Raw genomic sequence first — 23,031 nt, forward strand, 5'->3', positions numbered from 1 at the left:
GGAGAACATGCAAACTCCACACAGAAATGCCAACTGACCCAGCCGAGGCTCGAACCAGCGACCTTCTTGCTGTGAGGCGATTGTGCTACCCACTGCGCCTGCCTATACTCAAACAGCAAAATAACACATTATTTCTTTCCCCCTTTTTTTCTGGCATCTCTTGCTTGGCTTCCTCTTCTGCTCTTCTCAGCTTCCACTGAGGACTCTGATGGTGAGTGGCTGATGAAATCCCATGGGTCTTGCTGCTCTGCATTTATATAAAATATATGAACAGACAGAAAGGCTTTTAGTAAGCTATAGACATGTTTATTTTCCTGTTTAATGTGTGTGTAGTGGTTGTCCAACAATTTCACACACTAAACATTTACAGATACCATACACACACTATACATTACTATCAAACAAAGGTACTATCATCAGATCATATGGAAGATTGTGATCATTTATAGTGATAATAATTAAAGCGCAGAGGGGAAAAGGCTTAAATAGTAGGCTACTGTGCTAAAGTCCTAGGCAAACGTTACTAGTAATTGGGTGGGGGGTGGGGGGGGGGGGGTATTGATATATCAAACTGGCATGCTACAGAAAATATCAATTTACATTTCCAAACATTAATTTTGTCATAAACTTTGCTGTAATTAACGTATTAAGGGAGAAAATCGTCTGCACAGTCAGTATGACAACAGCCACAGAGATCTGACCTGATCATCATGCAGTCTTTCTGGAATGACATGAAGAAACTAAATCCATAGGAACTTTGGCAACATTTCTAAGATGTGCAAAGTAAACGACAGTAAACATTGGTAAATATTCGCTGCTGACCGTTTAGATTCGGCCATGAACTAACGTTAATGTTACGCTAAAAACAAATGAAACAAAATAAATATAATCTGGTTAATGCACAATTTCTAATCGTAACAATAGCCTTATTTACTGACAACGATTTACTCACATGTGTTACATGGTGACAAGACGGAGCAAATCCAAACGTCCCAAAAGTCTGAGCAAAACCTCGTGGCGTGCTGCTGCAGTTTGATTCGGATCTTTAGAGGCTTCTTGATTCATAACTCGTTTGAATCAACGAATCAGTAGGCGCGTACCTGAAGTGATACAATATCGCGAGATGGATTCAAATGCACACGGAGCTGTCTGTTGTTCTCGCGATGTTTTGATGTCACACTGATCGGTTTGTTGAAGACGAATCGATTCAACTCTCCGTCCTCCATTCCCAGAATTTCCTGTTCACGGCAGTACAAGGACGGCAGCGCGAGGTAAATAAAACAAGTATTTTTATGACGTTATGCACATAGAAGTGTTTGTTTAGGTTTTTGTTTATATCTGATGTTTGTACCTATTTTTAACAATTACACCCTTTTCACAACACTGTTATGACGCGTTTAACGATCATCAGGATCTAAAATCCTTGAGTTTTTTATATGATTTTTTAAATAAAATAACATTTATTTGTATTTACGTATGCATTATATAATATGATTACATGTGCGAGGTGTTTCAAACAGCCCAGATAGCAGGCAGTAATCGGCCCGAGCTCGGCTGCCCCTCGGCGCCTCCGGCTCCGACTCGGCATCGGCGAGTGTTATCCGGGCCGAGTGCGGCCCGCAGCTCGCTCGCGCACATGCGGTTGTGATGCGGCTGTAAAGCACTGGCCCGATTCCGGTCAACCATATCCTGGCCGCTTCTGGCAAGGACTCGGCTGATGGCAACCGATTAAGTTCTTATTTTATCTAGTAATCTGTTAGCTCCACGTTTAATGATAATTTGAGAAAATATTCATGGTACGATTGCAAAAAAAAAAAAAAAAAAAGAATATTTAGTGTGGATGGTCGCAATGTTTAGACTCAAACAAAACAATATTATTTATAAATAGATTATACATGTCATCTAGAGAAAAACTGTAAAATTCGCTTATTTTTGAGATAGCACGCTCCTGTGCTGATTGTTTTTTTTAAAGCAGAAGTTGGTTTCATAATAAACACATGCGTTACTAAATTCCTGATCCAAACTCCAATCCAGACGGTGGCGGTAATGCTCCAAAAAGCTGGTTGTCAACCACCATGGCACAAAGATCACAAGAAGAAAAGGGTTGGTTTTTTCAAACATTTCACGTGGAGTCCGGTCAGAAAGGTAAGCTTTTTACTGCTTGTGTTCTGTATAATTAGCGAATTTAGAGCTTAAAACATTTCCACGGTGTTTGGTTGTAACAGCGTTTAGTAATTTAAAACAGTTTGATACGAAATGTAACTTGCTTTAAGAAACACGACTGGAGCTAATGTATGCTAACGCTAACAGTTACAAACACGTCTGAAAGTTCCTTTTCCTTTTACACAATGTTAGATTGTAACGTGTGTAGTAACTGAAAACTATTTTAATTATTTTAAAGAAACATGAAACGAATTTGTGTATATGCTAAAGTTTCTGTAGACGAATCCATTAACTAACTTGGCAAAACGTGTTTTTTTCCTGATTTAACATTATAAAGTACCGTGGATGTTGAAAAAAATCATTGTACAGGCGTATACTTCTCCAACAGTATTGATTCTGTGATTATGAGTAAATAAAAACTAATCGTTTTGGATTAATAAAATATTATTTTTTATCTTGTTTATGCAGTTAGTCACGAAAATGATCGAAACTCGACTGTTTACTATTCTCTTTAAATTATCCGAGAGAAATATATTAGTGTGCACTTTAATTCATATGTGTTAGCCTATGTGAATCAATTATATCTTTTGTTCAAGCTGTAATGGTCAGTTAATGTAAAACTGAACGTCTTAAAGCAGATTTTGATGTTTTTTTTTTGTTTTTTATGTTATTGACAGTGATAAATTCTGATTTAAATGAATGGGTAACAATATTTGTTGGTTAAGTCTCATTGTTCTTGTTTAACAAAGGTTAGTGAGATCATTTTGCAGCACATCACGACCAAAGAAGTCAATGGCACACTCTTTTGAACGTGAATAGGCATGCTATAGTTGTGTGCTAAAAGTCCATTATAAGCTGTAAACTGCTGATACATTTTCAACATAGATTGAGCTTTTCAGACATTACATTACTAATTGCTTCACAAACAGCTGAAATGGTTTATTGTTATTGGCTATCATCAACAAACATTTTTCACAATGGTAGGTTAATCTTCATGGGTACAGAATAATGCATGTGCTTGACCATCTTACAAATCTATGTCTCAGATTCATAAGGCTGTCACTCTGCATGAATCTCCGAATAAATCTTGTGCAACCTTCTGTGTACTGATTATTTACACTATAGGTATTATATGCATTAATTAACTTTGATAGTATTTCAGGGTTTGAACTTTTTTTTACGGGAGGTTAACAACAATGTGATGTTTTATTATAGATGCATATGAGGAAGCTCGACTCAAACATCCACACGCAACTGTGATTTCTGACTGGTAGACGGATGAGGATGATGATCGCCTGTCATACATCTAAAGACAGAACAGGTTTGTTTGCAATTATTTTAAACACATACTGTCAACATTATGTCATTGATCTATTACAACCTGTGAGTTTTGCCCTGGCACTATACTAAAGTGATGTTTTGTTTTGTAAATGTATCTGATTAAGGGAAAGTATAGACACATCTATACCATGATGAAGAAAAATTACTTGGAACAAAGAGGCTGGATAAAAGGCAGGTATGAAGATTTCAGAAATCAATGCAGCACCACAAGTCACATCACCATCAATGACTATGGCTGAAATCTTAAGACCACCATCAAGATGCACAGATACTGTACATTCCAGTACACCAGCCGTGTCCAAACTACGGCCCGCGAGGCTTTTTATAAATATCTATAGAATCTGGCCCGCTATACAAAAATGAACGTAATTCAATAAATAACCACCGGGTGTCGCTATTACATGCATTCAATTAAGCAGCAGTTCTTGTTATGATCTATCTATCTATCTGTCTGTCTGTGTCTGTCTGTCTGTCTAGCTACACACAGTTGAAGTCTGAATTATTAGCCCCTCATTGATTTATTTCTTCTTTTTTAAATATTTCCCAAATGATGTTTTACAGAGCAAGAACATTTTTACAGTATGTCTGATAATATTTTTTCTTTTGGAGAAAGACTTATGTTTTATTTCGGCTAGAATAAAAAGCGGTTTAAATTTTTTTATGAACCATTTTAAGGTCAAAATTATTAGCCCCTTAAGTCTTCAGAACAAACCATTGTTATAAAATAAATTGCCTAATTACCTTAACTTGACTAGTTAACTTGATTAACCTAGTTAAGCCTTTAAATGTCACTTTAAGCTGTATAGAAGTGTCTTAAATATCTAGTCAAATATTATTTACTGTCATCTTGGCAAAGATAAAATAAATCAGTTATTAGAAATGAGTTACTAAAACTAAAATGTTTAGAAATGTGTGGAAAAAATGTTTAACTCTCCGTTAAACAGAAATTGGGGGAAAAAATAAACGGTGGCTAATAATTTAGGGGGGCTAACAATTCTGACTTCAACTGTATATATATATATATCATGTCATATATATATATCATGTATATATATATCATGTCATATCAGACATATATATATATGTCTGTGTAATGTATGTAAAATTTGGCCCGCGACAACGTTTGTTTTTTTGCATCTGGCCCTCGGCCCAAAAAGTTTGGACACTCCTGCAGTACACCTATGAACATTTACAGTCTTTGTTCTAGTGCAGTTTGAGATCAAGACAGAACTTATTGCATCTCGTGATGTCTTTGTAAGAATTGAAGACATCACTACATTTGTTAAGGTTTAATGCAGCTAGAAAGTAAAGATCAACTAGAGAATATCAGCAGTGTCTAAACCACTGTTGTATTTACAGAAGTTGTATGAGAATAAGCTACAGGTTGATTTAAACTAATCTGTTATTTTTCTTTTTTAGCACGACTGACTGAAGTTTTAAAATCATGCAACGTCATAAAGCAGCAGCTGGGCCTGATTCTCACAGCAAAACCAAAACAGACGTGATGAAATTCCAGATGTAAACACATTTGACCTTCCTTTGGCCAATTTGATTTGGAAAAGCTTGAAAATCAACTAAAGGAGCAGCCTGAACAAATGAAGAAACTGGTAAGTTCAAGCTCTTGCTAATTTCAAAGTGTTTTAAGTTTATTAGTTTTTTTTTATAGTTTTTTTGCTTCGTAGGTAGCCTACTTTTTTCCTAATTTTTTCTTTTTTTTACATTAGTACTTGTTCACTACTAATTATCTGTTTATCTTTTAATCACAGATGGAGTGAGGACAAATGTCGATACCACACCACTGTTAAAGAAGTGGAAAAATGCATTACAAGGTAGCTACAACTTGCCCCTGACAGGGATGGAGGAAGAAAGAAGAGAAAGCTAATGTGTCAAATGTCTACATCACTATTTTGTTTTAATTTTTAAACAACATTTTAAGTGTATTAGGATGTTCCCTGATACTTGAACAATTTGTTTCTTTCATTTGCATTTATATATATATATATATATATATATATATATATATATATATATATATATATATATATATATATGTATATGTATATGTATATGTATATATATATATATATATATATATATATATATATATATATGTATATGTATATATATATATATATGTGTGTGTGTGTGTGTATATATGTATGTATGTATGTGTGTGCGCCAAATTGTGAAGAAACATCTTGATACATTTTTAATAAACGTAATACAAATAAAATTATAAATATAAAATTGCACAAGACGTGTATATATATGAAATTTATAATCATCTCACTCATGTCTTGCTGTTTGTGCAATTGATTTTGTTCTGCAATTATATATATATATATATATATATATATATATATATATATATATATATATATATATATATATTTGTTTGTTTATTATTTAATGTTTTATTAAAAAATGTTTCAAGATGTTTCTTCAGAATTTTGCAGTACTTTTTACAAGTTTGACTTGGATATTTTACGGATTGTCATTGGTATTTTTAAGATGTTTCTTGCTATATCTTAAATTGGTTTCTATATTTAGGTTTATATAAAATTTAGCTGTTTTTTTACAAATTTTTAATTCAAGTCTATTGGGAAAACAGGGTTGTTTTAAAAACATCTGTGTATGTGTGTAATTTTTAGATTTTTTGTTTAAATCTTTCTGTGTGTCTTTATTGTGTTGTTTTATTGTTGTTTTTATATTGATATTCTTGTGCACTACAAAATTATTTATAAAATTTTAGTATTATTTTTTTCATGCAATCAATAAACGTTTAACATTTATTTATTTTGTCATTTGTCTTGATTATTTTCGTTACAGAATATGTATGCAGTTTGCACTTTATTCAAAGGTTAAACGCAGTGCTTACACTTTGTGTTTACATTATAGCCTGTGTTTGCTGTTATATAAATTCAAATGGTTGTAATACCATATATCAAGTACCAATGTAATACCAAAAGGTTTTATAAGGTGTATAAATACGGAGTCGCGCCAGCTCCGGGCCGCAGCGCACATTACCCTCGCGCCGATTCCGGCGCGGATGCGCAGCGTCGGCTCGCTTACGGCCGCCGCATCTGGCCCGCTTGATTCGGGCCGGAATCGGGCAGTGAGTCCACAGGCATCCGGCCCGAGTCCGGCAGCCGAAGTTGGGCCGAGGGGTTAGTCTCCGGCAGGCGACAATCTAGCCGGAACTGGCCCGAGTGTATTTTGCTATCTGGGAGTGTCTATGGTCATGAGTAAATTAGAAGTTATTCTCTCTTCTTGCTGGCGTTATCAGTTTCACACTATTTTTTTATTTTTCTAATTGTCGAGACAACACCATCGTAAAGTTTTCATTTTATTTGAGCAAAGAAGATTGTAAAAAAAATGTGTTGTACTTTCCCATTCACTGTGCTGAAATGTAAAAAGGGTCAATAACAGTACATCAACCATATTATGTTATCTTTCACTTTATTTAGGACTAATGATGGGTTAAGACATGTACTTTAATCAAAAACTAACCTTAGGGGTAGTTAACCCAAACGTTACATTTACTTACCATTTAATGAGTGACACAGAATTTAAATATGTACACTGAACTGCAAATAATCTTTACTTCAAAGTCTATACTGCCTGCACATATATTTAAGCCTTTTCCCCTCTGCGCTTTAATTATTATCACTATAAATGATCACAATCTCCCATATGATCTGATGATAGTACTTTTGTTTGATAGTAATGTATAGTGTCTGTATGGTATCTGTAAATGTTTAGTGTGTGAAATTGTTGGACAACCACTACACACACATTAAACAGGAAAATAAACATGTCTATAGCTTACTAAAAGCCTTTCTGTCTGTTCATATATTTTATATAAATGCAGAGCAGCAAGACCCATGGGATTTCATCAGCCACTCACCATCAGAGTCCTCAGTGGAAGCTAAGAAGAGCAGAAGAGGAAGCCAAGCAAGAGATGCCAGAAAAAAAGGGGGAAAGAAATAATGTGTTATTTTGCTGTTTGAGTATAGGCAGGCGCAGTGGGTAGCACAATCGCCTCACAGCAAGAAGGTCGCTGGTTCGAGCCTCGGCTGGGTCAGTTGGCATTTCTGTGTGGAGTTTGCATGTTCTCCCCATGTTAGCGTGGGTTTCCTCCAGGTGCTCCCACAAGTCCAAAAATATGTGGTGACATTGGGTAAGGTAAAATTGTCCGTAGTGTATGTGTGTGAATGAGTATGTATGGATGTTTCCCAGTGATGGGTTGCAGCTGGGTGGCAACACGGTGGCACAGTAGGTCGTGCTGTTTCCTCACATCAAGAAGGTTTCTGCATGGAGTTCTCCCTGCGTTCGCGTGGGTTTCCTCCGGGTGCTCTGGTTTCCCTCACAGTCCAAAGACATGCGGTACAGGTGAATTGGGTAGGCTAAATTGTCCGTAGTGAATGTGTGTGAGTGGGTGTGTATGGATGTTTCCCAGAGATGGGTTGCAGCTGGAAGGGCATCCACTGCGTAAAACATATGCTGGATAAGATGGTGGTTTATTCCACTGTGGCGACCCCAGATTAACAAAAGGACAAAGCCGAAGAGAAAATGAATGAGTATAGGCAATGATAGACAAGACAATGTTTGATTAATATGAAGTCTTTTAAAAATGCTTATTTATTAAAATAAAGGTTACAAAGTAAAGAAGAAATATATTGTGTGTTTGTATATTTATTTCACTGCCTTCAAGATTTTACATTGTAAACTAAAGGGAACAAGGGGGGAACAAATGTTGTATTTACCCTTTAACTACAGGTAACAAGAGAGGAACAAAGCTTCACTTTAATTTACAACCCTCAAATGTGGTATTTACCCTGTAAGTACAGGTAACAAGGAGGTAACAAGAGAGGAACAAAGCTTCACTTTAATTTACAACCCTCAAATGTGGTATTTACCCTGTAAGTACAGGGAACAAGGAGGTAACAAGAGAGGAACAAAGCTTCACTTTAATTTACAACCCTCAAATGTGGTATTTACCCTGTAAGTACAGGTAACGAGGAGGGAACAAATACTGTATTTACCCTTTAACTACAGGGAACAAAGAGGGAAGAAGCTGAACTTTAACATACTAGTGTATACTTGAACACTAAGAACAGAGTAAACTACAGCAGCAGTTTTTATTGATTGAAGACCAAATTACTAGATTTTTCTATAAAGCATCAGCTATACATTTACTGAAATGCAACAGTTAGCCCCCCTGTGCAACAGCAGTAAAGATGTGAGCCTGTTTTAATCTGCATTGAACCCTGACGGTAGGCCTATGTCATGCAAAGTTATTTGTCGATAGTGAGTTATGGAGACATTGATGGCTTTGGTGAGATCGACGAGTAAACATAAGGTAAGTAGTGTATGGAAATATATTTTATATTGAATTGCAGATTTAAAATACATACAGTATACAATAAGGGTTCATAATTTCACAGGTTGTAAACCTTTTATTCATTAAACACCCCATATAAAACCCAAGCACTGAATAAGAGTACTAATGTACTCACGCAGGTGCATATAGTACATTTGCAGATAGCAATAGGTTGTCACCATCCTTGCATAATTCTTTATATGTATACAATACTTGAGGAAATGTACATCGTAAACTTAATATACTTCTTTGCGTGATGGATATCTTATTGTTACTCCCCTTTTACGCAAACATTATGGTTTGTTCTTTTGCAATTTAAAGAAAAGTGCACCGTTATTTCACTGTACTTAAGCGGTACCTTTCATGCTGAATATCTGGTTGTTACCCCCTTATTACCCGAGCATTACAGTTTGTTCCCTTATACTTACGTAAACGTTATTTATACTTACACTATAGGTACAGAAAAGTACACCGTTATTTCACTGTACTTACGCGGTCATTTTCGTGATGAACATCTGGTTGTTACCCCCTTTTTACCCAAGCATTACGGTTTGTTCCCTCATACCTACACATACGTTCATTATACTTACACAGTACGTACAGAAAAGTACACTGTAATTTCACTGTACTTACGCGGTACTTTGCGGGTTGTAAAAGAAAGCGTTACCAGTAATTTTACTAAACCCTATTTTCATTCTGTGAAATTTTACAAAATCAAAAATAACGTTACTTGCGTTACTTACAGAAACCAGCTTCGGCATCCATTTGCAGGGCTGGCCTCCACTCTCTCTAAAGTCTTTACAGCACCGAATGATTTTCAGTTGTAAAATAGGATCATGTTTTGCCTGAAAACGTGTATTTTTACACTGACATTCCTCTAACTTTTTCGTGTTTGGAAACGTCGGCCATTTTTTCTAAATCTCCCGCATGTTTGCGACATCATTAAAGTGAACACCCCTACTGCTGATTGGCTACAAGTGAGTTGTGGTGCTGGTCTGATTGGTCCAATCCCCTAAAACTGAAAATATACAAATATATCTAGTCTTTGATGTAAGTGAGTTGGCATTGTTAATTTATTGCTCTATACTTATAAAATTCAAGGTTTGCTTTGCATCACAGGGGGTAGCTTAATATGTATGTAGTCAGCATTATTAAACTGTACAAGACAAATTAAGGTGTATGTGCATAAATTACAGAGCATACATTTTTATTCGTTTTTCATAATGAATATTTAAATATTTTGAGGTGTCTCACCTGTCTGCCAATTTTATTCTTGCTACTGTAATGAATATGAATGTGAGTTTTAAATAAGCAGGGGAAATTTCTGATTTTCAACAAATAACCATTTACATACTTTTTGGCATTTGCATTGTAGGCTACAAATGTGCAGGGAGAAAAAAAGGGTCTCTCGCAATGTTTCTCATTAAAGTCATAATTCCCTATTAATTCAATAGAGCATACTAAGGAATACCAATATGCCGTTGTGATGGAAACATTTTTTGGCTGTTAAGAGCAATACCATAATCAAAATTAGTTTTTGTTTTCGGTATAACACAACATACTGTATATGAACACTTTAATTTGCTTTCTCTCAATCACATTAACATTGCCTTTGTACCATTTTGTAGCTGTACATGTGATCAGATTAACGAAAAAGCATCTACTTACCTGGTGTAAACAGCGCCTCAGAAATGTTTTATTCTTTTCAAACATAAATTGAGATATATACAGATTTGTATTACAAGTCAAAGACCTGGAACTATCTGCTGTAATATTAATAATGTTTACACAAAACACAAAATGGTGTTAGCTCTTTTAAAATTCCTTACTTATCTCTGTTTAGTGACCTTATGCGAGATCTAATCTATTTATTCAGAAGCTGGCGTGACTGAGGCAATGATTTTTTTGAGTTCGATAATCGTGGATACTCTCAGCAGAGAGTGCGATTTATCAAAGGCTGCATCTGCTATCTGACAGTGATGACAGATAACCCTACGGACAACTGTTTACATTTGAAGCGAGAAGGGGATCATTGGAGATTTCGTTGCTTGCTCACTGCACCAGTAGAGCAGAGATTGTTATCACTCTGAGTGATCTCAGTGAAGTAATTACAATAAAGAAATACAGAAAATGACAATCACCCTCAATATGGAAGGAAGTCAGTGATGCCTAAATGCTCTGCTTAATTTGAACGCAAGGAGGACAACACAAATGCATTACATCCATCACGTAATTAACATTTCCAGCACCTTTAGTTTCACATTCTTGAACAAAGTCCCATATTCTTGGCTACCTACTTGCCGTGTAACAGCTGTTTTCATGATATATCCCAAACGAGTCTCACCTTTTCCAGCCATATTCATCTGTCAAACCCTCTGCAAGTTTTATTTCCATATTTTCATTAGCTTGTTACAGGTGTCCCAGTTGCTGAATGATTGCTGTGCTGTGTCTGGGGAGGATGGAAGACGGGAAGAGTTTACAAGGCGATCGCTCATGTTGTGAGTTCTGAAACGCTCCCTTTTTAGGTTAATTCCTTTAGGTCCAACACATCAAATTTGTCAAAGTCTGCTGAAATGATCCGAGTACAGAAGTATAGCGGAGAAATTACCATCTTTCCAAATTTTAGATATGAGAGCTGTGTAATTAACTGTGAAAAAGCCCATCTCTGTATAATTATGTTCTTTGACTCATCATATGCTCTGGGCCACAAAGGCAAACTTGTCTTATCTTTCTTCCACAGTTCTAAATACAAAAAGTCCTGCTGAATCCCAATGAATGCAAATAACAGGTCACAATGTGATGTGGTTCACTATTTTGCTGAAGTCTTCAAGAGTCCTGCAGATTACAAAAGGGAAGAAGAAAAAAAAACAATTGACTTTGCTTTGCCTTACCTGTCAAAACAAGAGAAAAAATGAGAGGTTTTCTTCCTTCCTCTATCTCCTTCCCAGCCTGCTGACAGCTCTATAAATCATTATGAAATAATTGTGTGTTTTTAATTAAATGTGAGGTGGTTGCTATCAGTATGCTGGGCTTTGGCGCAGACGTCTTGTGTGCTTTTGAGGATGTGAATGTAGGACTCATCTGTGCTTCAGTGCACAGGGTGGGGGGCCATAATTCAGGCCTGGGGGGACAGCTATAGGCAGACCGGTGTAAATACTGGCCCCTGGCTCCAGGAGAAGGACCTTGGTGATGGCAGTGCTGTAATTGAATGCTCTGTGTATTGTGTTATTACAGTCTGCAGTGTCATATTTCATGCATGGCTGTGGCGAAGTGCACTGGAGTGGGGTTGACGTCCTTATTGGGGAGAGCTGTCTCGACTGGACTTGTGAATTTGAGATGGTAGATGAAAGTGAAGAAGCTCGAGACTTGCTCTGATAGCATCACTGATTGGCGGTTGGACCAAACAGTGCCCCGTCGTTCATGTTAAACATCAGTGGTGTAAAGTAACACATTACAAATACTCAAACTACTTTCCTTCACTTTTCTTTAATCTGCAGTCACTGCTTTATTTTTTCTTGTCTATGGAGATTAGAAAAATTTGTCCTGTGATTCCTGTCCAATCAAATGGCACATAGAAAGTAAATCATACAGTAGGTGAGAGTTCAAAGTGACTATTACCGCCGCGTCATATACCGCCGCCGTTTGAAATAGGAGCCGCTTTGTTTTTTGTGTATGACCGCAGCTTGTGAATGAGCCGCCAGGGGGCGCAAAGGGACGGGATGCGAACAGACAGAAATAGCCCACACAGCAGCCTTAAATATGCTACTGTGCCTGTAAATGAGATTAAACAATAAGTCAAAGCATTATAATTGCTTTATTAATCATTTAAAAATTGTTAACACGCTTTATTGTTATTCTAAACTTTTTAAGTGCAAAGAGGATTATTTTTGAAAAATAGAATTGAAGAAGTTAAAGACAACTAAAATGAAAGCACAAACATTCAGTACAAATATTCTAAGTATGCCTAAATTAAAAAATAAAGCAGTCTTTTAGCCTAAATGTAAAGAGATGTTCAGTGTTTGCTATTTTGGTAGGACTAACACAAGACCTTTTCATTTATGTTTTAATTTACGTTTTTATTTACATTTTCGTTGTTGATTATATTTTACTATTTCATTTTATGTCACAATTATTGAACATAATAATAGACGAATAATGAAAAATAATCAAAATAGGCCTTATGTATTTAAGGACATGTGGTGAAACACTAAGAAACGGTCAGGCGCATGGTCTAAAGAGCTTAAGTTGAATGCTGCTTCATAAAATAATTTTGCCGCAGGACATATCTCGCAGGTTTATTTTTAATAGTTTTCAGTTAATTTTTTTGTTTCAAAACATCAATGTTCTATTTAAAGTTATCTTTAAAGTATAACTGTTGTTTTGTTTTTTTACTTAATGGCCCAGTATGTTTTGTATTTTAATTTCAATTTCAGTCACCTTGCATATGCATTTGAAATATAATTCGCGCATAACCGCGGAAAGAAGAAAAAACTGTCAAAGGTTAGAGCGAATTCATCAAAATTAGCTATATTAAAATGCAGCATGTAAGTTAATACAGGCAGAGTGTGAACAAACTCAAGGTAAGGCTTAGATATGCGCTTGCCTTTTAATGTATTTAAAAAGATTTGCGGCCTTTTTATAGGCTACATGCTACTATGGTGTATAATGTTTCTTTTATTATTTTGTATTTTGTATGGTAAAGAACAATGCACTGTATGTTATTAATGTAAACTTAGGTTAAAATTTACCATTGATAAACGACCTACCTCAAGCAGATGACTTAAAGTACAATATAATAAAATAATGTTAACGTCAATGTTCTTCTTTAAAGTAAAATTGTTGTTTTGTTTTTTTATTTAATGGATCAGTATGTTTTGTATTTTAATTTTAATTTCAGTCACCTTACATACAGTATGCGTGTGAAACATAGGCTAATGCGCGCATAACCGCGAAAAAAAGAAGAAAAAGCTGACAGGTTTGGCCAGTGTGTTTTTGGTCTAATAAATGATAGTTTTTTTTACTTTAAAACTTTAAAACAGATTGCTATTTTTCTAATGACATATGATTTAATAACTTTGTATTTTAAAAATTTCTCTTGTTTGAATTTTTTTAACTGCACTTTTTAGGAAATATTTTAGTACATTAAAAAGTGTGGTTATAATGACATCTGACTGGCTAATCCAGCAAAAAAGTCACTAAAATGTAGTATTTAAATCTCATAGTTAAATAGAAACTTTGAGGCGTATAACTGCAAAAAGGTCCACTTGAGAAAAAAAGAACCATCCCTTTCACCAGGCTGGCTACGGGCCTCATGTGTGCGCATGAGTCGATATGTTGCCTTTTTATAGTCTACATGCTACTATGATGTATAATAATGTTGTTATTGTTGTTTTGTCTGGTAACCTTAGGCTGTAAATAATAACAATGAACTACCTCAAGACATGGGTGATTTATAATTGCAGCAAACTGTTTGGAAGCATTAAAAATGTCTAAGAAGATGTTTAAAATCTTTACACACAATAACCCAGAGACTGTTTAAATGCATGTCGCTGATAAGAAGATGACAGATGTTTACTGTATGATGAGCCTTAAACACCCAACGGGCACAAGACGTTAACATGACATCACATTTACATTGTACCCCAACTTTGTGGGGACGTTGCAGTTTGTTTGGAAATGAAAATCAGGTTGTCATCGAAACACAATGTCACGTATTATCAATGTTTAGCTTAAAATAAACCAAATATCAATATCCAATGATTGACGTTTAACGCTTGATGTTGTGTGGACATTACAACTATGACGTCTATAAGATGTTGGATTTTGGCTGCCATACCTGATGAATAAAAGTCAGTATTTGACATCAATATGACGTTGGTTTAGGATGTTGGCTCGACGTTAGATTTTGGTCACTTTCTAACACAACCTAAAATCAACCAAATATTAATGTCATTTGACATCGTTATTGGACATCATGATAACATTGTCCCTAGAAACTGGCTAGACGACAATTTTGGTCAACTGACGTCACAACCTAAATCTAACCTAATATTAATGTCTTATGATATTGTGTGCCTGCTGGGCAATAGCTACAGTAAATGCAGTACTGAATGCTACGTTTACATGCAAATTACATGCAAATGCATCAGATTTTTACAGAGTAATACTCACTACTCTTTAGTACTTTTAAAAGATCTACTGTTTACTTATACTTTGAGTAATATTTACAACAGATACTTTTACTTTACCTGCACTACATTTATGCAGTAATTGTATTTTTACTTTAGTATGATTTTTCAGTACTCTTTCCACCACTTTTAAACATGGGTTATATATGTATAACAGCTAATGTTCACCTGGTCATCTATCAGGGCAGTGTATTAATGATAAACCTGAGTGCTGTAATGTTTTTGAAGGACACTTATTTTGCAATATTATCTTTTGTAATATGTTTGAACATAAATCTGAAACCACAGTGTGTGTAAAATACACCCTAAAGTGATAAGAATACACCTACTCATTTTTATTATGCCTATAATCATAAACAGTCTCTAAATGCATGGATCCAGGTATCCCCAAACAAGAGTAGGGAAGACTGCTGATGATCTGCTTTTTTATCATAGATCCCTCCCTGAGTGAGCTGCAGCGGTCATTTATGTTTACTCTCTAAAGCAGCATGAGATGTATAATGTTCGCTCTGTTATTCTATAGCATTGTATATAAGGGTGTTCAGTCAGATTGCGCAAAGGGTGTGCAGAGCAGAACTCCTTGATTACAGAGCTCTCTGTGGGTTATAATTGGTTAATCAGTGAACTCACATCTGATTGGCTAAAGAAGAGATGCCCAAACTTGGGCCCACTTCATTACAGAGCTCTATGTGGGTTATAATTGGTTAATCAGTGAACTCACATCTGATTGGCTAAAGTAGAGATGCCCAAACTTGGGCCCAACTTTAATGTAATACTGTTTGGTATGTTTACCTTTGGCCCACCGCTTGCAATAATATTTGGTTTTTGGCCCTTCATATGAAAACTTTGGGCATCCCTGGGCTAAAGTGTAGAGTGACTTGCCTGAATGCATAGTCCGGAAAGTATCAAAAATAAATACACAAATCCAGGATGATTCAGTCAAGATGAACTGAAAACATAAACATAAAAGAAGATTAAACTTACACACAAGACCATGAGGAAATGCTCATTTTAGAAGAATGTTTCAGATGGCATTTACAGTAGAAGCTTTTGCATCTGAACTCTTCATTCATAAATGGTGTTTTGCATTTGTGAAACATATCTTGAATGACTTGAATCTTGAATACATGAATATGTATATTTATTTTGTGCATGTGAATATCTATTTTGTAAAAACATCTAATTATTTTGTACACTCTAATTTGGTTCATGGGTATATATTTGGCTCTGCATGTATATGTGTATATATATATATATATATATATATATATATATATATATATATATATATATATATATATATATATATACATATATATATATATATATATATATATATAGGGGTGCATAATCAAAATAGGCCTGGGTTAGCTTTTTATGGAGCTAGATTATGCTCATTATATATATATTTGTTTTTGTGAATCCACCATTTTATATATATATATCTCCACCAGAGGCCGCTGTGTACATTTATTCAGATCTCAAATTTCTCTTGTGATTGCCATTTGCACCTGCCGTTCTCACGTAAATCCACCAGAGGCCACTATCGAGTGATTAACTGGCTGACTGACTGACTGACTGACTGACTGACTGACTGACTGACCGATGACGCCCCCCCAAACCCAACCACAGCTGTTTTAAAAAGCACCAATTGACCCATCCACCTCCATCCCTTAACCAACTGCAGTATTTTCAAAAGCAATACAGAAATTGAAAAGCCCTTATTGCAGCCTGATTTTTACCACGTTTTCAGATTTTACAACATTCTCAGCCTGCTATTTACCTTATAAATTGTTTTCTTACCCTGTTGTTTATTTTATTATTTGGCTTTTGTCTTACCACTTTCTGAAACCATTCTTCACCAGACTCAAACCACGTTGTCGTGGTCAACTCCCCATCTGTGTCTTAAGTCTGCCGACGTATGTGTTGAGCTACCGGACAAACTGGTAACAGTACAAAAGCCGTCCACATGGAGGTAAACATGGAGAAAAGGAACGGCATCATGCCACCCCATAGCATTTATTTAAAAGATAAAATGCAGCCATATGTTACTCTGACTACATAATTCGTGATCTCCAGAAACATATAAAGGGCTATGTTTTCAGAATGAGCCTATGTTGCAACTTGCCTAATTCAGTGGGAAAACCATAGATTGGCAACCCTGTCTTTTGTTTTTGGAGTATCAGAAAAGCATATAAATTGCAAAAGCAATGGATTCATTCATATTTAAAGAGACACTCAAAAACAGCATATTTTTTTCACATGCAGAGACAAATTAGACAAGCTAAATGATAAATGGCCATGGGAATTTTTGAGCTGTAATTTCACAGACAAATTAGAATGACAATGGAGACATGTATTAAATCTTGTGTAAAGGAACATAGCATGCCCCCTTAAGTGATTAGACAAGACATATATAATATACTGTAAGTATACTTTAGAATGAAAAGCATACCACTGCTCTGTGGGGTTTTCATTAACTCCAGATTTTATTAATTCATTTTGAAGCAGAAAGATAAGCCAAGGACTGTTTTTGCCCTTTTTTGTATTTTCTTAAACTCAGGCAATTCCATCAAGTGTATTACCTTGACAGTGCTGCATGAGTCTCAAAATTATGATAAAATATAAAAGAGAGAATTCAGGATTTTTACAGTGGGTCTGGGACTAATTAAGAAGTGCGTTCAGCAAGCTGTCAGTGCCGGTACATTAGGAATTCATTAAAATAATTCAGTAATGTTGAACTGTGAGAATTCATTTCTTAAGATTAAAAGCAGGGATGCTTATGAAAATATTTAAGTAACCACTTGCTTCACAGTATTTCGGAGAGAATAGCAGATTTATTCCATATAAATGAACTTTATGATACTGTAACACTGCCCTGTCAGTGTTGCTGATACCTCTTGTTTTGCTAATCCCCACAATTTACATGCAAAATATTTTGTTAGATTTTGTTGTTGATTTGACATGTTCAAACATAAGCTTTGCCAACAGGAGATTTTAGTCTTATCGAGTAGATAAGAGCTATACTGCATGCCTGTTGCCTAGATAGAAAATAGCTGCCTGGGGGAATTGCCAAAATGTCTGCCAAGTGAACCGACTTAAAAGACTGCATTGTGAGAGTACTGAAAGCAATGATTCATTTCTGTGATTTAAAGTGATAGTTTGCTCCAAATAAAAAAAATCTGTCATTTATTCAGCCTCAAATGTTCCAGTGCTGTTGTTTATTTATTTGTTCTTTATTCATTGAATATTATTTATTGATTTCTTTTTTTAGCATCTTTAAAGAATATGAAATTTATTTCTAGTTCACAGTCATCAGAGCTGTCATTTCGGGTACACCGTTCCTTTAAAATATAATGCAGGATAGAACACACTTAATCACTGGTAAAAATGAAGCATTGTTTCACACTTTGACCCCAATAAGTCGTGCATGAATATGACCGAAGGATACGTCTTCTGAGATGGTTGTTTAAAAATTTATATTTCAAAATAAAATAATAAAAAGTTAAGTCAATAATGGCAAGTAATCAGAATACTTTAAAATAAGATAAAAAAACACAATTTTGATTAAGTAATAAATTTATGTATTGCATAATTTTCATTATGCAAATATATATATATATATATATATATATATATATATATATATATATTGTTAGACTATTTATCTAATATATTGTAAGACTATTTATCTAATCTAATAATCCGAGAGGTATGTGTTTATAGGATGATGCATTTCAGACACACTCTGTCAGTTTAAAACTAGACTAAAGACACATCTCTTTGCATAAGCATACCAGCCTGATCTCACGAGAAAACGTAAGTATTTTACGTTTTGCCAGTTTAGTGGCTAATTCGTACGAATTCGTACGAGTTCAGTCGTACGTAATGGTACGATTTTAAAAAGGAGGCGTGGCACCTGACCCCACCCCTAACCCCAACCGTCATTGGGGGATAAGCAAATCGTACTAAATTGTGCGAATTAGATCGTACGAATTCATACGAATTAGCCACTAAATGAAAAAGTTACGAATTGCTGTGAGATTGTGTTGAGCATACACATAAAACACAAATTATTTTAAAATCCAAATCCTCAAAAGCAATGGTCCTCAACCACTGGGCCATGGACCTGTACCAGTATGTGGATCAATTGATACCGGGCCACACAAGAAATCATTAATTATTTCCATTTTATTTGTTATCTGAGTCTGAATGATCTTTTATTTAGAAAAATTCTTTATTTTGAAAAATTACTGTATTCTCTTGAGCACCAAAATATAACCCACAAGTTGTAAATTGAGTAAGAAACAGATGTCTTTGAAAAGTTTCTTTGCTAAGGGGAAAAGGCCCAGTGACGGACTCATAAACTCCCAAGTCATAGAACCACAACCCATTTGTCAACAAATCAGATGAATCCACCATGTCTGTGCTAGAAGATCAACTTCTGGAGATCACAAATGACGTTTGCATATTCCGTCTTTTCTAGAGTTCGCACAAGTTCATTATTTCCAATGGAGGTGTGTGGCTTGGACGCAATTCAGACGTACCCAGTTGAATAAATGCTGCGAACGTACCGCAAGTCACTTGACAAGAACAGAACGGAATATACACATTTCAGCAGACTAATTTTTTCAGACAAACACAGACCACTAAAACTCTGCAGTGCTTTGCAATTTTCTCCATAAATAAAACTTGTATCAGATTAACTGCAATGTTTTGTCAGCTTGTCATCCTCTGAGAAAATGGTTGATGGCCGCCTAGCGGTAAAATTGTCAAATGCTAACCAGTATGTGGTGATAAAAAAGTTGGGGACCACTGCTCCTAAGGATTGTTAGGCTGCAAATTGAGCCAGGAACACTTCCCAAAAGACATTATAATTTAAATCTACGCATTTACACTAATGTTCGTCTGTTTTTCATTATCCCGAGGTCTCCATAATCCTAGACCTGGCTGTATTCTGAGCAGATGCTGTGGCGTTCATGGAGGAGTGACAGACGAGTCTCCGCATTGATCCCGAAGGGCCAGACTCTGCGCCCACTGGTGGCCTACTCACACAGACATACAGTTTCTCCACGATGGACGTTCAGCGTTTTCTTCAATTTCGTCAATTGGGGAAGTTTGTTCCTCTCCACTGTCGCCACTTGCTTGCTTGGTTTGGGACTTGTGGAGCTGGGCATCTATGCATTTGCTTTAACTCTAAATACTGGACTGACAGTTTCAATTTCAAATTTCTATGTGAAGCTGCTTTGACACAATCTACATTGTAAAAGCGCTATAGAAATAAAGATGAATTGAGTTGAATTGAATTTTATTTTCCTACAGGTTGTTTAAAATGTCTGCTCATTTATTTGTATATAGACAAGTCTCCTCTATATATTATATACATATATGAGCAGACATTGTAAACAAACTATTGCTATAGAAGAAAATAAATGCATCACCACAGATCCTATAAAGACATACATCTCGCGTTAGCCATCAGAAATGTCTTTCTCTCAAGAGCATAACACCCAGCCAGTTATATTCTGTTAAATGTGCTGCTGCAAAAGATAACCCTCATGATAGGATGGCTTTACCCTGGATAGTAAAAAAGCAAAATGCAATTTAAAAGCTAAACATGTGAGCGAGAAAGAGTCACATCCTATGACCTTGAGCACTGTGAATACTTAAACAGTAAGATTTTTCCACCCAGAACCACAGTTACCAATCTCATTTCAGGACGAGCTGTACCATGGCAATGGCCTTGCAATCATAAACACGGCTGGATGTCGATGACATTGCACGTCTTCCATATGATGCCCTATCTCCAAAGCTGCTTAAGATAGACCTATTACACCAGCCAAGAAAATAAAAGAATACAGTTCATGTTCCCAAGATGGCCTACCGGCAGGGGCTCCGTTCACTTCCGCTGTTGTCCTGTGATGAGATGGGCTCTATCAATGCAGTTGGAAGAGGACAAAATGGCAAACCGTCCCATCAAATCACGTGCTTCCAGTAGTGAGGAGGGTGATCATGCTCCAACTGAAAAGCAACAAGAGAATGTTTACATTGAGATTTGTTCCACACCCCAGATGGTCTCATAATTATCAGAATATACACTTCCCAGAAAAAAAGGGATTAGTAAGGTTTTTAAAGACACAACATGCATTTTCAATATCAGAGAGCACATCTTCACAACCCAGGCTGTGTTCCAGTCCACTTTTAGACATACACTCACAAAATTTCCTTCTCTTGTTCTCTCGGGGGAATCCCCAATGCCATTTTAAAGTTAGTTCCACTTCATCAAGTGAATGGGGGAAGCTTACATACCACTTGAATTTGACCAAAAAAGTGAGTCAGCTTCATATGACCACTCCAGCAGCTATATTTCACAAAATGCAATGTGATAGTGATGTCACAACAGTGTAGTTCCCAAGTGACCAAAAGTTTAGGGCATTCCATTTAAACCCATTCAGATGTTCCACCAGTATTGGAAACTTTCGTAGTGTAATCAAAGACGTACACCCTAGGGAGACAGAGGGAAGTTAGTGAGTGAAGGGGAAAAAATATTGTTCTGGAATACAGTCATATTTTAGTGACATCATGACTGAGTGTGGAATCAAGGAAGTTGTGTTCATTTCATACTAGAAGAAATACAAACATAAATCTTGTTTATAGATATCTAAGACTATCTGTCAAAAGTTTGGGGTCAGTTTTTTTTTTCCTTGTTATTTTTTTAAAGAAATTTTCTTTGTTCTTCAAGGCAGCATTTATTAAATGTAATAAAACAAATATTGAATTGTTAAATATGTATTACAATTTTAAATAATTGTTTTCCTATTGTATGTAGTTTCAAATTAAATTATTACTCGTATCATTATTGCTTTTATTACTTTTACCATACCTTAAATATTAATGATATTAATAATAATGATGATGATGACAATTAATATTAGAGTAATTTGACAATTTTACAATTTGTTATTTGTTTTTGAGTAAATTAATGCAGCCTTGGTGAGCAGAAGAAGCTTATTTAAAAAAAAAAAATGTAAATCCTACTGACCCCAAAGTTTTGACCAATAGTGTATTTAAAGACTTAAGTATTTAAAACTTATTTTCGTGATAACTGAGTAGGGCTGAATGCTGTTGAGACCATTGAAGTAGTTTCTGATGAGTGATTAGCACAACAGCATAAAAGCTACCATTTTTATTTTCATGATCACATGGAGAAGCAGCTCTATTTTATCATATTAAATATATTTTAAGGTTTTGTTATAACACTGCTCTATAGTAAAACACGAGCCGCACCACTTCCTTCACCAGTTTCAATGCACTTCTGAGCTTCCACTCCCATAACCATCAGCTACGCTCCATTGATGAACCCTTTCTGCTTCTAGTTGTTTATTTTGGACATTCAAGAGTTTACACTTATATCAAGCTTGACGATATTAGCAGGTTTGGAATGCTGTCCGGAAAAAAAAACCTGAGCTAGGAGATAGATGATTCCAAGGGTCCAAGGTCTGGTCAATGAGCATTTAAAGGGATACGAGATCAGGTAGTTCTCGAGAACTCCCCCCGATTCGTTTGGCATATTCCTTCATTAATAAAGACAGCTATGGATGTTTCAACTATACTTAGTAAGACCTTGATCTTGATTCAGGTGTGTTTGATTAGGGTTGGAGCTAGGATCTGCTGGACACCGGGACTCTAGGAACAAGTTTGGTGAACCCTGCTTTAAGGTATTAAAAAAATGCCTATTAAACACACCAAGGCTGCATTTATTTGATAACAATTACAACAAAAACAAACACTAACTCATTCCTTATCAGATGTTGCTTAAATTTGGATTTACTTGTTCCTCGTCATTATTCCTGTCCCCCGTGACACAAGATCCTTGATCAGGTACTCAATCCTTAATTATCAGCATTGACACTGATACTTCAATTAATTTTTGTTTATTTTTTGGTGTAAACTGAT

At 35.6% G+C, this 23,031-nt stretch overlaps 2 long non-coding RNA genes across 2 annotated transcripts; both read left to right on the plus strand.

The window, feature by feature from the left end:
- The first annotated feature begins 2,089 nt into the window (after positions 1–2,089).
- On the plus strand, positions 2,090–5,400 carry LOC137490445 (uncharacterized). Its single transcript, XR_011017424.2, has 5 exons — positions 2,090–2,145; positions 3,379–3,484; positions 3,609–3,679; positions 4,924–5,111; positions 5,271–5,400. It is a non-coding gene; the product is annotated as an uncharacterized lncRNA (long non-coding RNA).
- A 1,975-nt stretch (positions 5,401–7,375) lies between these two features.
- LOC141376804 (uncharacterized) lies at positions 7,376–20,376 on the plus strand. Its single transcript, XR_012388004.1, has 3 exons — positions 7,376–9,556; positions 9,633–11,385; positions 20,004–20,376. It is a non-coding gene; the product is annotated as an uncharacterized lncRNA (long non-coding RNA).
- Positions 20,377–23,031: the final 2,655 nt, after the last annotated feature.

Source organism: Danio rerio, chromosome 12, assembly GCF_049306965.1.
Source record: "Danio rerio strain Tuebingen ecotype United States chromosome 12, GRCz12tu, whole genome shotgun sequence".
In the NCBI taxonomy this organism is placed as follows: Eukaryota; Metazoa; Chordata; class Actinopteri; order Cypriniformes; family Danionidae; genus Danio; species Danio rerio.